Source organism: Lonchura striata, chromosome 5 (assembly GCF_046129695.1).
Source record: "Lonchura striata isolate bLonStr1 chromosome 5, bLonStr1.mat, whole genome shotgun sequence".
Lineage (NCBI taxonomy): Eukaryota > Metazoa > Chordata > Aves > Passeriformes > Estrildidae > Lonchura > Lonchura striata.
The window spans coordinates 52,470,392-52,486,316 of record NC_134607.1 but is presented as its reverse complement, the minus strand read 5'-3'; the positions used below and the strand labels follow the sequence as shown (position 1 = coordinate 52,486,316).

Below are 15,925 nucleotides of genomic sequence, written 5' to 3'. Positions count from 1 at the left end.
CAGTACTGAGCAATGACATTCAGACCCTGAAGTTACTGTAATTTCCCCATCTACTGTGTCATTGGGTACACATACTAGTCTCATTTGGATTTTGAAGGAGTGACATGGAGAAGAGATGATGATTGGAGTAATTCTCAGTGTTTCAATGACTAAACTGTTTTTTAAATTTTATTTCCCAATTCCATGTTCTCTTATGTCTCTGAAAGACTGCATGATGTTCTCACAAAAACCAAGGCACTCTACATTCAAATTAAACAGGTGGCTTTTTTGATATGTCTCTCTAATAAAATATGTATTGTATATTACAGAGTAATGACAATTAGAAAGTAGTCCAGTTCAACCCCCTAACTCTTGCATGGGGATAGAAGGAAGGAGAGGAAAAAAGAACCACGTGTGAGAGCAGACACCACAATCACTGCAAATATGTTAATTATGAACATATTAAGATGATGTGAGGTCAACTTGGAAAATATATGTTTCCTTTCTGTTTCTTCTTCTGAGTTTAGGCATATGATGTTGACAAATATCTAATTCATTTTCCCTTCATAGGTCTATCCCACCATGTCTTTGTACTGCAGGCAATAGAAACCAGATGGAATTTTCCACTTGAATATATAGATGTGCATAATACATGCATGTATACACAAAAACACATTAATTTAACCCAAATAACAACAATCTTATCAACTTCCAGAACTTCATCAAGATAATCTTCTATTTAGATTTGCAAGCACTTTGTCCTCTCCATTCCCCAAAACATTACAGTAGTCTGCTACAGGTTCTGCACTTGTCCAAACCATGGAAATGAAGAAGCTGACATATATTGCAGAAATATTCCAAGCATTACAATTTTCCTATCCTCACAAACTTATATTGCTGGAAACCAGCTTTTTTGTTGGAATTTGCAGATAAACCAGCACCTGCCACAGCAATCTAATGACCTGAAGGAATTCTTACACAATTAATCCTTTTGACTTTTATTGTAGCAATCAGTGAAGTGTTTCAGTATTCTGTGGCATATTAGTCTAATGTTGTTTTCAGCATGCAGATTATTTAGACCAGAGATTGTGGTTTTGGTTATAAATCACATAATAAATTTGCGATACAACTGGAAAAATATCATGAGAAAAACAATAACTAACATGAAGCACCAGAAAGAATCAGTAGGGAAAAGATAAATGGTTGTCAGTAGGATTATTAGGCATGTGTGCCCATGTGTAGATAAACACCAAGCAGATTGCTTGTTTAAACATTCTTTATTTTTCTTGAGTTTTTGCCTGACAGGGACTACATTTCTCTCAAGAGAGATTGTAATGAACGTATTTGGCATAGCAGTGTTTGCTGCTTGGGGTAGTTCTTCCACAGGAAAACCATTCCAATTATCATTCCAAAATGGTCTTCCTTTAAAACAAATATGAATAGTATTTTCGTTGTGAATTCAAACAAATATTTGCAAAAAGAAATCTGAGCAGAATCTCTTAATAAAAAAGAAAAAAAGAAACAAAAAACCTCCTAGTTATTTCACAAGAATAATGATTTCTTAATATAAAAATTCCCTTTTCTTAATCCCAAAAATGTTGTTTCTTGAGGTGGAGAAAACAAACAAACAAAAAATATTTAACACTGAAAAACCACAAAGGACTGCAAGGATTTCAATAAATAATAAGTTTATTAAATGAATGCATCTAGAAAGTAATATTGGGACCTAAGTTACCCAAAAAATCTTTTTGGATGAGTACCTGGGAATCAAAATTAGCCATTGCTTAATTTACTACCATAATATGAAATGCATGCCTGTCCATTCTACTAAAACAGCTTTAGCACTCACAAATATAAAAAGACATGTGTAGCATGCAAACCCCTTTTGCAGATGGAATTAAAGATAATATTGTTTGACTGGCAGAATATATTTATAAACACTATTAATTCTTAATCTGTGTGCACATCTAGTGTCCTCAATTGGCATTCCATGCAGTCTGCCCATGGGCCATTCACCTGCCATTCATTCATGCAGAGAACATTGCAGAGTCAATCTTTCAACAAGTTAATTTTATTTTCTTGTCCCCAGAATGTAATTTTCAGCTAAATAACACAAGTTACTTACTATGTTTGCAGTAGCATTATCTTGCATGAGTTAAATAGAAACTCTGGGGTAAATTGCCTAGCTGGAATTCTTCCATGAAAGTAAAAAAAGTCATTTAAAAGGGAAAAGTTTGGCTTATGCTTTCTGCTTGCCTAATCTAGCTCTTTGCCAATTTTTTCCCCAGGTGGAATAAGAGGAGAATATTCCACCAATTTGTGACAGGGAGACAGACCTCTGAGGATGATCCCTGGTCAAAACATACCAACCTTGGTGAGGGCTGAAGGAAAAACCTTATTGGGGAAGAAAAAAAAAAAAAAGACAGCTTATCCACAGCAGGTGGATCATTAGATGCTGAGAGGGTGTCTCTGTGTGAAAATCTCTTCTTCTCTCACTCCAAGTGGTCTCACATGCACAAAGCATGGGAACAATGTTGGAGCTGGTTTTGTGTCCTGCGTGCAGTACAGCCATCAGAGCAGCACTATGCTTGACTGCACTGCCAAGAGAGCAACCCCAGAGCCAAAATAACAACCTTCATTTTGATGGTAGCAGGTGTGCTAGAAGGGAAAAGAGTGAGAACTTTGGGCTCATCTGGATGCCACTATGCCTTGTAGGAGTGGAGGGGGAGAGAAATTTTCCTGGTCTTTATAAGGTGGATTGATTCCTTTTTCATCCAAACATTCCCTCTACTGAATGACTGGCAGGTGAGATAGAATTGAGACCACAGCAGGGTGTGATTCTGGATGCAGAAGCATGTTGCTGCTGCTTCTTATGGTAGGCATTTTGTTTGGGCATTTGAAAGATACTGAGGCTAAGTGCCTGCAGCAGGATTTGGGCTTTTCCAGACTGGACACACAGGGTGAAGCTTGTAGGGATTTTTCTCATTAAAGTGAGTGGGGCTCAGCAGCTTCCTGATGAGGGAATATAAATCTTAGAGGAAAGTAATGATATGGAGACAATGCTGAAGAAGGCAAAGACCCTAAATCACAGAACATATTTGCAAGAATGGATTTCAAACTATCACTGTCACATAAAGATTTGAGATTCATATGACACAAAACTCAGCTTTCCCAGGTTAATATATATATGTGGAGAGAGAGAGTTTTAAGTAGTTTATTTGCTAAAAATATAGACAAACCTTTAAATATTTCCTCCAAAATATAATTCTAAAAACTCACTGAGTTTGGTTAGGCAATCCTGCCTAAGCTCAGTGCTTAAGAGTCTCTACAGATAAAACAAATCAAAAAATAATCAAGGCTGGAGAGGACCTCTGGAGAGCTCTAGTTCAAGATCTTACTCAAAGCAGGGTCAGTTCTGAGATCACAACATGTTGCTGAGGTCTTCATTCAGCCGAATCTTGAAAGCTTCAGTGTGAGTGAGGAGCTTCTCTCAGACATTGTCCACCTGAAGAAATAGCTTCTCCCTGTATCCAGCCTGAAATTCTTCTGTTTCAATTTATACTTCTTCCCCTGCCTTACAAGTCTATGAAGGGCCCAGGTCCACCTTCTTGATTACCTGCTTATAGATATACAGGGGAGACACTTTTCCCCAGGTTAATCCAGCCCAAATCCTTCAGCCTCCCCTCTAGTTTTTTTTTCCACTAAGTATTTCTGAGACTTCTGTGCCCTAATAAACAGCACCAGAATTGACCAGTGTGCTCGGAAATCATTAAAGGGAACCAATGAGGAAAACTTCAGATGAGCAGAGTGGGATAAATACTTTCAGAAATCTAGCTGGCAGATAAAAAGAAGGAATAAAAAGTATCTTCTCTGGCTAACATTGCAAGGCTATTCAAAAGAGATGAATCAGATCAGATCTGAAGCCTCTAAAAATTCTGGGCAGTGCTTAAGAAGCACCATGAAGAGAGAAATAAAGCAAAACAGCATGTCAAAACAGCTATGGGAATATAATCTGTTCAACCCTGAAGCAGTCATTTTGATGAAAGCCCAACTAAAAACGTTTTCATGGAAGCTAACTTTAGCGTAGTGAGGATAATCACCTCTGCAGTCACCAGAGAGAAACAGGATCACATAATGGTCCTGCATGCTTCACTGCTCCTGCCCAGGCTGTGGAGGCAGTCTGGTGACATGAGCCTGCGCAGGCTAAGTCAGCCTTCATGAACACCCTACAGAAAGTCTGTCTGCACAGTTATGATGTTAGGTAAGCTGCATGCACTGACAGCAGATTTTCCTGGCAGCCCAACGGGCTGAAAACCATTGGCAGCAGATTTTGCTTTAGCAGAGCTACTTCCTTTCACAAGTGCTGCGTTCGGGTGCCTGTGACTGCCCCATTTCTTTTCCCCGTCTCAAACATGTGTGAAGTGGATTGCGAGTAGGAGAAGCTGTGTTGCAGGTATGTCCTCCCACATGCTGCTATTTGGAGCAGACTGTGGAGAGAGCATAGGCACCATTTTGAGATGGGGAAGAAAGCAAATGAAAAGCAGATTGCCCAGACCTGTTATATCATACACCAGGCAAAAGAGGTAATGTCCAGTTATCATTTGAGAAACGTGCCTTGTCAGATGTGTTCTTTTTTCATGGTAGTGCAGTTTCATATACAAGCTCTGACAGTACAGGCAAAGCAACTTGATGTCAAATAAAAACTAAATGGACTCGCAGCAGCACCAGCAGCAGGTCTTTCATCAGTGTCAGCGCACAAACAGTACTTTAATGAGTTCAGACATGCCTTGGCTTTTCTACAGCGATATTGACTGAACTTCTCTTTTAATCAAATAAATGCAATATACAGAGAGAATTAGCTTCATGTAAAGCCTTGAACAAACACCAAAAAAATCCTCCTACCATAGCCTGTACAATCATTCTGATAAACTGGCTGTTCCTTTCTTATTAAATAGATCAAGCGTTCAAACGGTTCACAGTCATTCTTCATTTAGTGGCAAAGGATTTCATGTGCCCCTGTTACTTCAATGATAATAATACAGTAGAGTTAGCCTTATTTACCAGCTTTGATATTCAGTTACTTTCTCCTGGCTGTCTTTGGAAGACCTGAGTGCACTTCCAGGAGTTAGGCAGGCGCATATAGGTAAGTAGATATATACAATGAAAGAGATTAGGCAAAGGATTTCAATTTTTAGAGCGGAAAGGAATATTATCCGTGACAAATGCAAATACACATGTATATATCTGAGTGTGGTTTGTGCATCATAGATTTGATTCAGTCACGCCTCCCGTTCTTGAAATAGTTTCTTTCCTGATGGGTCGTTTACAACTGTTTATATGCCTAAAATGCTCTTTTGCAAGTTGCTTGGATTTTTTTAAGTGCAGCTTGGGGCATATTTGGATATTTTTTATGGCACTGAAATAGCATCCTTCAGCTGAATCAGTCCATACCGTGGAGGTCTTTGCTGGTTCACTTATGCACTGCTACACTGTGCTCTTCCTGAGCTGCTTAGTTGTGTGACGTCAACTCCCTGGAGGCTAACAATGTCATTATCATTACCAGACAAAGACAGTTAGGTAATTTTGTCTGATGGGAGTGCAGATATTGACCTGAACTAATGTATTCTTATTTCCCAAAGAGAGATGCTTATTGTAGCAATCTGACATAGTAGGGTTTGCTAATATTAATCTAAAGGCTGTGTTCTTTTATAGCAGAGAAAAGCTTTTACATTCACATTCAGTTTCATCACTTGACATATCTCTAGTCTACTTGCTAGACTTGAGATTCTTTGGCTGTTTAAAGACAAGTACAAGGTCTTTCTTTGTGCCTGTGAAATATTTTTGGCGACTTCTAATTTGCACATCTCTTGACCCTGCAGAGAAAATTGCCAAGCCTGTTCAAAAGGCTTGCTTTCTTCAGGACAGCCCAAGAAAAAATACCTTTAGGGAAAGGAGACTTGTAACAGTTATCACATCTGATGTATCTTGTGACAACACACTATACATATCTTACTCTGTTTTTCATTGTTGGCTGCTGGCAATGCACTTGGAATAAAAAGTCTTTGCCTTAAAGAGATTGTTATTTGCACATTTTACTGCAATTTCCTTGAAAAGCAGATATATGCTGTGCATATAATAAGCATTACATAAGCAGATTGTAGAAACAGGCACATTTAATAGTCCTTCTGGGGTGTTTTGTGATTATTATAACAAATACATATATATGCCAGAAGAACAACTCCTCCCTATGAATGTATTATGAAATTGCTGTCAGTAGAAAACTGGTTAATAAGTACTAGAGTGTAACCTTTTAACAATGCAGTCAGGGATTTTGTGCGATATCCTAAAATATAAACTTTGGTACATAAATACAAATTACTACTTGCACATTGCAATGATTCTGATTTGTCTTGAAGTCAAAATCATATAACACTCCCTCCAGATGTTGAGAAAACAAAACTAGACAGCCCTGAAAAGGCAATCAGGCTTCCCCAAGACATGTAGCTTTGACAGTGCTATCATCCTCTACTAGCTATGGTAGAAAAATAACCACAACAACTGCTCCAGATAAGCAGGCATTGCTGTAACTGGAAAACACAGTTTCCAAACACTGATAAACTTGTTAAGATTCCATGACAGCCTTCCATACCAAAACATTTTAGTTGTAATGCCATATTCTCCATTTGCAGTGTGAAGCCTTGAAAAAGCCAAGTGTTTAAGAAAAATTTCAAACCATTTTATTTTATTTCTGTTTCAGCCAATACCAATCTGTGTAAGTGTATAGAAGATATAGTCTGACAGTAAGCATTACAGGCAGAAGATAATTAAAAATAAACAATCTGTAAATAGAATATTGCCGCAAGTTATCGAGCTCTATTTCTTTTATTGAAATGCTGTGTAATGAAAGGTACATGCAAAGTACATTTTCAAACCCTTCAAAAGAAGGGTCACAGGGTTTACTTTTCTTTGTCCAGAAAACTTCAGGCATAAAGCTGTACAGCAACGGGTGACCTAATATTTACAAGGAACATATTATATCCCTCAGAAGCTAGACCACAAATGTCTTTTCATCCCAAGCACAGCAATAAAAACCATGAAGCCACAGACACTTTGTCTGAGCCTCCCTTTCTGCCCAAAAGTAGGTTTTATCCTAGCAAAAAGAGCTAAGGACAACCTTGCTGAATAACATCTATTCCCAATAGTCGTGCAAACTCAAATTTAGAGCCCAAATCTGAGGAATTTTCTTAACAGGTTGCTTCCTCCAAATCAACAAAAGGGATGTTTTACATGGCAAGGGGGAAAAACATATTTTTCCAACATAAAAAGTAAAGCCTGCTGCAGTTGTTAATAGATAGATTGCAATAGGCTCACATCTCCAAATCAACGTACCCTCATATCACGTGAAGTGTTATGCTTAATAATCAAAGCTAGGATAAAAGCATCACTATAGGTTTGAAATTTTTAAAAAAGCTTTCTATAGTCATTATGTTTACCTATTAACCTCATAGCACTTTCCTGAACAACTCTGTCTTTGAAGACTACTGTAAATTTTAATACAGCATTTCATGCCACAGTCTTTTGCCTTACTTTTTCCCAGCTGTAACAACACTGTACTTTTGTAACCAACAATGATGCCAACAGCAATGATTCTTCGGTGTATTTTCAGTATATTTATTTGCCTTGTACAGGCTTAACTTGACATTTGAAAATAATAAAAGTTTTACCTTTATTTTTTTTGTAGTTAATACAGAACCATAATTTATTTTGTAGTTAACCAACATTTTATTTTGTAGTAATACAGAACCATAATTAATGATCATGGAACTGAGCTTCTGTAGCATCTTACAATTGATTCTCTATTAAACTGGGAAAGTAAGAAGATAATGTCAACAGTATTCACAGAGTTGGCAGCAAAACACTTGGCACTTCATCCCACTTGGGTTTCATTCGACAGAATTTACTAAAATTGCTTTGTTTAGGGCAAAAGCTAGTAGAGTGATTTGGTTTAGCTAATACAAATTCACATGCTTTACCTTAGCCTTTAATATGGTTAAACATAATTATATTCCTCCTTTTCTTTTGCTCCAGGATGTCAGGAAACCCCACAAGCTAACACTTTTACCTTTTAATATTTGTACCTAAAGAACAAAGTAATATATGTTGCAGTTAAATTTCCTGTCCTATTAACAAAGTAGGCAAAAAAAAATTCTTTCATTGCTGTGAAATTGATAGACTATTTTATTCCATTTTTTCTCGGGTTAGAATAAGAAAAGGAGATGTCAGGATGTTATTATTTCTTTGGAGGTAGTATTTCAATAACTGTCAATATGAGATTAAAAAAATATATCCATACATGTATGTGTATATTCACTCAATAAACCTTGCTGGTTTTTGACCAAAAATGCTGTTCACACAGAATTGGAGTCTCACAAAAATATGGTGTGTGAATATGATTAAACCTCTATAAATCATGCAATAAAAAGTGAAGCTAGTGTTAACTTACATTTTTGAAACCTATATATACTGATGTCTCCCTGAAGATGGAAATTGTCACCTAGATCTATAGTCTGGCAGTTATAAAAGCTCTAACAATTCTCTGCTGGAGTGGCAGACCCGTCCTTGGGGAGTTGATTCAGGCTACCTCCATCTGCTACCTCTCAGCATCATTTGGATCTGTGGAACCCAGCTGAAAACTGTATTTTGAGGAACATATTTAGATTTAGGTAGCCCTATGATAGAAGGATTCAAGAAGCAATAATGAAGGACTGTTATAGAGGGAGTGGAGATATACCTACATGGCTACACTTTTCCTCACTCACCACCCATGTGCAGCTCCCAGCTGCTTTTCCTAAGCTCCTTTCCCTGTGCTACTAAACAGGTACCACCAAAGTGGCACTCACAACAGAAAGAGGAGGGGGAGAGGAAGGAAGACCAAAACAGAACTTAGAATAAGTAAGTGGAAATCTTTATTGACAGTGAAAGAATTTAGGGGAACAAGGATAGGGAATCACAAGAAAAAAAACAGTAGTCTGTGATACAGAATTAGGACATGTTTGCATTATCTTCATTTTTCAGCGACACTTTCAGAGTGATGTTGAAATTTTTGATCCTCTTGGGGCATCATAATCATTCACTATGTTACAAGAGTTTTCAGATGTTCAAATACATAGTACAGTGGTAGAACCCAACCAGGAGATTACTATGGGTATTTAAGAAGATGACCTAACAGAAACACCCCCAGGTGTGATTCCCTTCCCTCTGTCCTGCATCTGCTTGTGCATTTGAAAACAGCCTTTTCACTGTTATCCACCAAACATTAGCAATGGTTCCTCCACAAAGCTTTTGGTGGATGAACTAACTCAAACCTTCAAAGAATCAAAAAAATAAGCCTAAAAAAAAAATCCTAAAATCACTGAATGTGAAACATTTTTAAGCATGTGAACAAGAAATGTCTTTCAAAATTCTTGGCCTGCCCCTTGCTTTTCATTATTAATTTAGAGTACAGAATTTGTTTGCTGTTCCCAGCTTCCAAAAGCACATATTTCATTTTTTTGGGGGTTATTTCCTTATCTCCCTAGCTGTTCTACTTTCATTTCTGTGCAGTGTGATTGTGCATAGATTTATATAATTCATTTTTATTTGCTTTCCTTTTGTCTTCTATTTTTTGTATTCTTCATTTTGCTTTCTCACTGCACTTTTCCTCTTTCAATCTTCTAGATTCTTTCCACTGCCATTTGGTTTTGGTTTTATTATTTGTCTTCATTGTTCTTACTTTTAAAATTTTTATTCCTCTTTATTATGAGTCTTTATGTATGTGTTTGTTTCCTGCTTTCTTGCCTTTACTGTCTCTTCTTGTCATGCTTGCAACAGGAATTGCTTGTTCATATCTTACTTCTATCAAAATACTATACAAAGTTGCCGGCAGCATTTTGTCTGATCAAAGTGTCAAAAAATTAAAAGAAAGCACTCTAGACGGTATTAGGTGCTTAACTAAGATCCACAGCTTTTATACATGAAATCTGCTTTTAAAAGCCAATGTCCCTTTCCCTGGTTATGGTATCAACTGTGTGGGGAAGAGGGATGTGGAAAGACTTGCTTCATTTCATTTTATGTTTCAGGATGGTGGTTTAACTTTCGTTCACTTTTATTTGTTTCAAGAAGCTGATACAGGAGAGACACAGAGTTTTTCATGACTCTGAGAACCAAATGAATGAAGAGGGTTTAGCATGGTTGGGAAACCAGAAGTAATGATTCTGGAATTCTGGTTCTTAAAATACTGCTACAGAGTTGCAGAGGAATCCGAAGAGGAGAAGTAATTCAAAGAGGAGGTAACCTCACTGTTTGGAATAAACTAGTCCATTTGATGATGAAATTACATATTGCTTATGCTTAAGCTCAGCATGCAAGTTGGATTTCTATTCTTCTAGGATAAAAACTTATTCTTGTGTACACGAACAGCCAATATTCTCTCTGAGTAAATCAACCACAGTATTTACAACAGTGTAACTCTTTGACCAGTTCTAATTTTCACACTTGAGGTTTTCAGTTGCTGAATCTGGTTGTTATATTTTTGTGTAACCTTTACTACATTGTGATGCTGTCAACTGAAGTTATAAGTGAGTTATAAAAGAGCTTCTGCTTCCTGGGAAACTTATCTTTTCAATATTCAATCATAACTTACCAGAAAAAAAGCAGAAAATTTCAAATTTTCTTGAAAACATAATTTATCTGTTTTCTTTGCTTTATGATTAATCACAATATTTTGTCTCACATCTGATTTTTTTCTACAGTTGTATGCTCTATAGACTGGTTTTAGTATAACATTGAGCTCATTATGAGGAAGAGATTGGATTAAGTTCCTTTCAACATTAATTTTTCTGTGATTCTTTGATTTTATGCATTTTTAAAATACAAAAGCTATTTTAAAATACTACAGACCTGGAAAGAGGATATTTTTAAGGTATAAAATTGTTTTTCTGATTCTTCAGTGAAATAAGCAAATTCATCTAACCACTTTTGATTTCATTAAAATCATATTTTCCAATAGGAAGATATCATTAGGAGCAAGCGCTATATACTATTAACCAGAGCATTCCAGTTTTATTGCAGCATAAGTAATGTGGGAAGCTAGAACCATTACTTCTTCCATTTCAAAGATTGTTAGTCTTGCTAAAGTTTGTGCTGTCTTCATATTCATAGCTCAGCAGTGTTGCCTGTCCCTAGCATGTCTACCAGGTAAAGGTACATGTGCACAACAAATACTGCTCATGTATACATACTCATTTCAGGATTTATTCTGCATTTACCAACTTCACTAGAAGCAAAATCAGCCACTTCCGTTAGCACTTCATAAGCAATTCAGCTGCATATTAGGTATGCATAGTTTGATCTAAGTGCAGCTTCCCATGGGATTTGCCTCACTAGAACAGGATCTAGCTAAGAGGTAGCAATATAATGAACCATAGTGTGAAAACCCTAATGAACCATATTTAGAGAAATTTGTTGTTTTGCACATTACAAGCCAAAACAAATATAATCAGTGATGAGGAAATTTGAAAAAAATAAAAGCTTATTCTAATCCAAAGATCAGCTAAGCGTGTCAATAAATGATTTTGTAAATATCTCAGTCTCATTTCTTGTGAAATTCCTACATTTCTGTAAAATGGAGATTTAGTATTCTAAAGACTATTCCCCTAATATCAAGATTAATTTAGTTCTGTTTGGGTGGAAGTTCAGTTCAGTGTTGATCTTATTCAAAATGCCTAACACATATCCTGATAAATTAAAATTATTGTGCATGAAACAAATCACTGCTGCAAGGAAAAAGTACTAAAAAAACAGAGAGAGAGATTCTGCTCAGCATTTGCAGACTCTCTAGGCTTATAATTTATCCGAGTGGCATAGAGGGTGACCTGAAGATTAACAAATTCATGACACATTCAAAAGAAAGATGACCATATTTCAGTGTATGGTCCTCATTGTTGATGAGGAGACCTCAGGTCAAAATTATTTATGAAGATTACTTGTTCCACTGACAACTCTAAAATGGAAAACCAAGAATGAAATTATATAATCTCTGAAGAGACTCCTAAGGTGTCCCACATAATAATAATAAAACAAAAAGGACAAACTAATATTGAAGATTAAGTTATAAACCCACATTTTCTTTCAATTTCTAGTGCATATAAGCTTTGCAATTGGTTTAATGGAAGGATATTCTGTAGGGCATGGAATTATGCCAGAATAGGGTCTCTGACATAATGTGAAATTTCCCTGCACTATTTTTATATTAATTTTATTTTACACCTAAATCACCTGTGTTCTGCTGCAGTGTCATGCTGATGTTTAAGTTGACAAACACGTCAAACCAGACTGCCACAACACAAGTGAAGCCTTGAGACTCTATAGAGGACAAACTGAACCACCAGAGTGATGTTAGTAAAGGCAGAAGTAAAGAAAAAGCTTTTCTTTCTTTACTTAGGGTTCAGAGGTCAGAAGAATTCCAAATTAAACTTGTAATTAATTCTTCAAAGAATGAGGTAAGTGCCTCTCTAGGAACTGAAATTTCCGATCAAATTCAAAGGCAGCATCCTTCTGTCACTTAATTTTGAGGCACATAAACTTTGTTAGATGCCTCCTAATTAAGAGTTCTTCTAGGCTCCACATGTTTCTTCAGCATATGCCCATGTATTGTACGTTGGTGCTTAGCACACACCACACCTGCTGAAGACCCCCCTCTAGCAGAGGTATTCAATGCACTTGCAAAGTAAGGGAACCATTTCTTTACAGTTGAGGCAGCAGAAGTAGATGTTTTCTGTGACAGAACAGGTAGGAAGCATTGCATTGAATCCTGAATCCTTAACTTGAGGGAAGTTAACCCACACATCCAAGAGACTAGCATGAATGAGCCTGATAGGATGGACAACATCCTGCCTTTCCTGCACTGCATTGTGAGAAACTTGAGTGGCATCATTAGGGGAAAAGAATATCCAGCAAGGAGTATTAGGGGTAATGTTTTTTGATAATCCTGGGCAGTAATCCTCAGTATCTCACCCTCTTATTAGCCAATGGGTTAAAAACTCTAAAGAAGTTTTCACAGCAAGAGCTCAGACCAGAAATCAATTTTTCAAGTTGTACACATTACTTCAGCACCCAAAACTACTTCATTATACACTCCTCTCTGTTTTATGGTATTTGGTATTTATTCACACCCACTGGCTGAGTTTACTGTAGCTCAAAGACTGGTTTTGCCAGATCACCATGCAGGATGATGCTCAAGGTAATGTCTAGGGAAAAAGAAGCTGAAGCCAAAGATTTCTCTAATCTCAGAGGGGAAAAAAAAAAAAACAAACACAAAATCCTAACAAAAGAAAATCTACCTTATCTGTAGCTGCAAAACTGATCAAAATATCATGAAGGTCTGAATCTGAGGCCTAAGTCATAAGAATTAACAGTATTTCAGATATTTCTTTTAAAACTTTCTTAGTCAACTAGAGTTAACTAACTCTAGGCATTGACAAGTTGCTTGTTGCAAAGCAAAGATAAGGGCTGGAGTCTCACATGAAGTCTGTAGAAACCTCAGATTCCCCAGCTAAAATTTAGGACTCTTTGATGGGAATAATAGGTCTGACACCTGAAATTTAGGAGATATCACAACAGATTTTTAGATAATTTGTCATCTAGTGGATATGTCTGTTTTAGGATTCTGCCCCAGCGATGAAAATTTGGTGTCTGCAACATTCAGGTGTTTTGAAAATCCCACTGGGTGCATCAATCAGAACCAAAGATGCCTTTGTAACTTTGACCGTGGGTCTGTATCAGAGGACAAAAACTTTGCTAATGTCCAACCCAGTGAAATAGATTAAAAATCAGAATTGTTCATAATAAGTACCAGTTAAACTCACTAAGGAAGATACACACGTGTTTACTGGTTTTATTTGTTTGAAAACACAAAGTATCTTTTTGGTCATAAAAATGCATGAGACTCTCCACAGAAATAAATGTAGCATCTGGAACTTTTGCTGAGCTTTTACGATACCCTGCAGCAAGCACTGGCATGGAAAAGGAAGATGCCTGGGACTTCCTGTACAGAAGTCTCTGACTGGCTGTTCCACCTGCCCATTAGCAATTACCATCATTTACAGAAGCCTTCAGGTGTTTAAGACTCTCCTATTTTCCCACTGAGCTCAACATCTTGCTGTGAGACCTAAGGCACCACAAGAAGGACACATGGCACAAAATCATTCCAGCAGCTTGCAGTATGCACACAATGGGGTATTCTCTCAGGAATTAATAGCTTCTTCATGCTATAAGGTGGCATAAATAGAGGTGCATTCCCTTGGAGCTGTAAACACTCATACATGAGTCTAAAGAGATCTGTTTATGGATGTTTGTGTCAATAAAGGGAGATATATGAAAAATCTACAAAGTGTGAACTTCAAGACAATGTATGCAGGACCAAATGAACATTTAAATTATGGTAACCAAGAATATCTGATGTTGCTGTTGTCCTCTTTTTACATTGAAAAGTTCTTCAACTGAAAAGGAAGATTTATCCCAAATCAGTGAAAATACAGAGCTCCACATTTCTTACCTTGTGTTATCCATTCTAGTTCTGAAACCCTGTGTGTTTCACCAGCTGGACTATAACAGAGCTTTGAGTTTGGGTGTTTTGTTTGAGGGGAGTAAGGGAGAAAGTCGTGAGTTGCTTTAATGACAAGTTTACTTCTTAGCCTTCTGCACTATCTTCTGTTGGTTTGCTGATCAGTAATTTATCTCCTTTGTCTTCTTGCAGGTTCACCAGTGCAGGACTGATGTCATAAAATTTAAGGGCACTAACTCACTTGCTTAGCTGGAGCACAGATTTTAAAACTAGTATAGATATCTAAGAACTGAATAATAAAATGTCTCTTCATCTGTGTATTTAATTAGCTGCTTTCCTCATGATTACAAAGATCAGTACCAGGAAGAGAGAAGCTTTTAGGTCTCAGCAGGTTAACTCCACACCAGAGGATTAGACAGGACCCAAACTGTGATGCTTAGTGTTCTCAATTCCAGGACAGAACTGGCATCTAGTACTCATCTATTCTGCTCTGCAGTGAGGTGAGACATTTGTGGAACTGAAAGCTCTGAGTAATTAAAAAATACACAAACAAAAACAAAACAAAAAACATAGCATCATTTTGGATGCATTTTCATAGATTGCTGTGTTTAAAAAAGGCAAATATGAATATGTAATAAATGATAAATTCTTTCCTCCTCCATATTATCACTGGCAATTATATTGCTTTGTCATACAACTGCTGCAAAGGCTAATCCTCCACACTTGGAAAATCTTCTTATTCTAACTGCCATGGCCCTGCTGAAGCCAGGGCTTATGTCCCTAAAAATAGGAGCAGGATTACTTAGGTTGCAGTTCACTGAAGTATTTTAAAGGTTTTCAGATGCAGAGCGAGGAAAGAAAAAATTGTTATTCTAAACTATCAGGGCTCAAAATTACCATTTTAATAAACTTTAATTAAAGACTTCATATAGTCCCTGTACAAAGGCTTCCAGCATTAATGAATTACTACCCCATCATGAAAAGGAACCACCAGTTCCACCAGCACTTATTTAAACTCCTTACCTCAGACTTTTCATATCTGCCTCAGAACCTCCTGGCTTTAGTTTATTGATTTCAACCTTACAGTGCTGAGTAGGGGTTTTAAGAAGGATTTAGGCACTTGCACCCACAATTGCAATTCCAGCAATCCCTACTTACTTATGGCCTAACCCTGCGCCTTTTGGGAAAAATCAGGCCATGGTGATGTTAAAGGCAGCCAAAGTCAAAGACTCACCTTCCTTCTGAGCAGGCAGTCAGTAAACTGAGCCTCAGCTGTATGCTAGGGACAAATAAAAAGAACAAACTAGAGGCTGAAGTGAGTCCAAAAGTTCAATAGGAGGTATC

General features: G+C 37.1%; 1 protein-coding gene across 1 annotated transcript in view; it reads right to left on the bottom strand.

Annotated features, from left to right (window-relative positions):
- Nucleotides 1-15,925, bottom strand: part of LOC110469389 (uncharacterized) — a 262,624-nt gene that overhangs the window by 174,617 nt on the left and 72,082 nt on the right. The window lies entirely within an intron of this gene.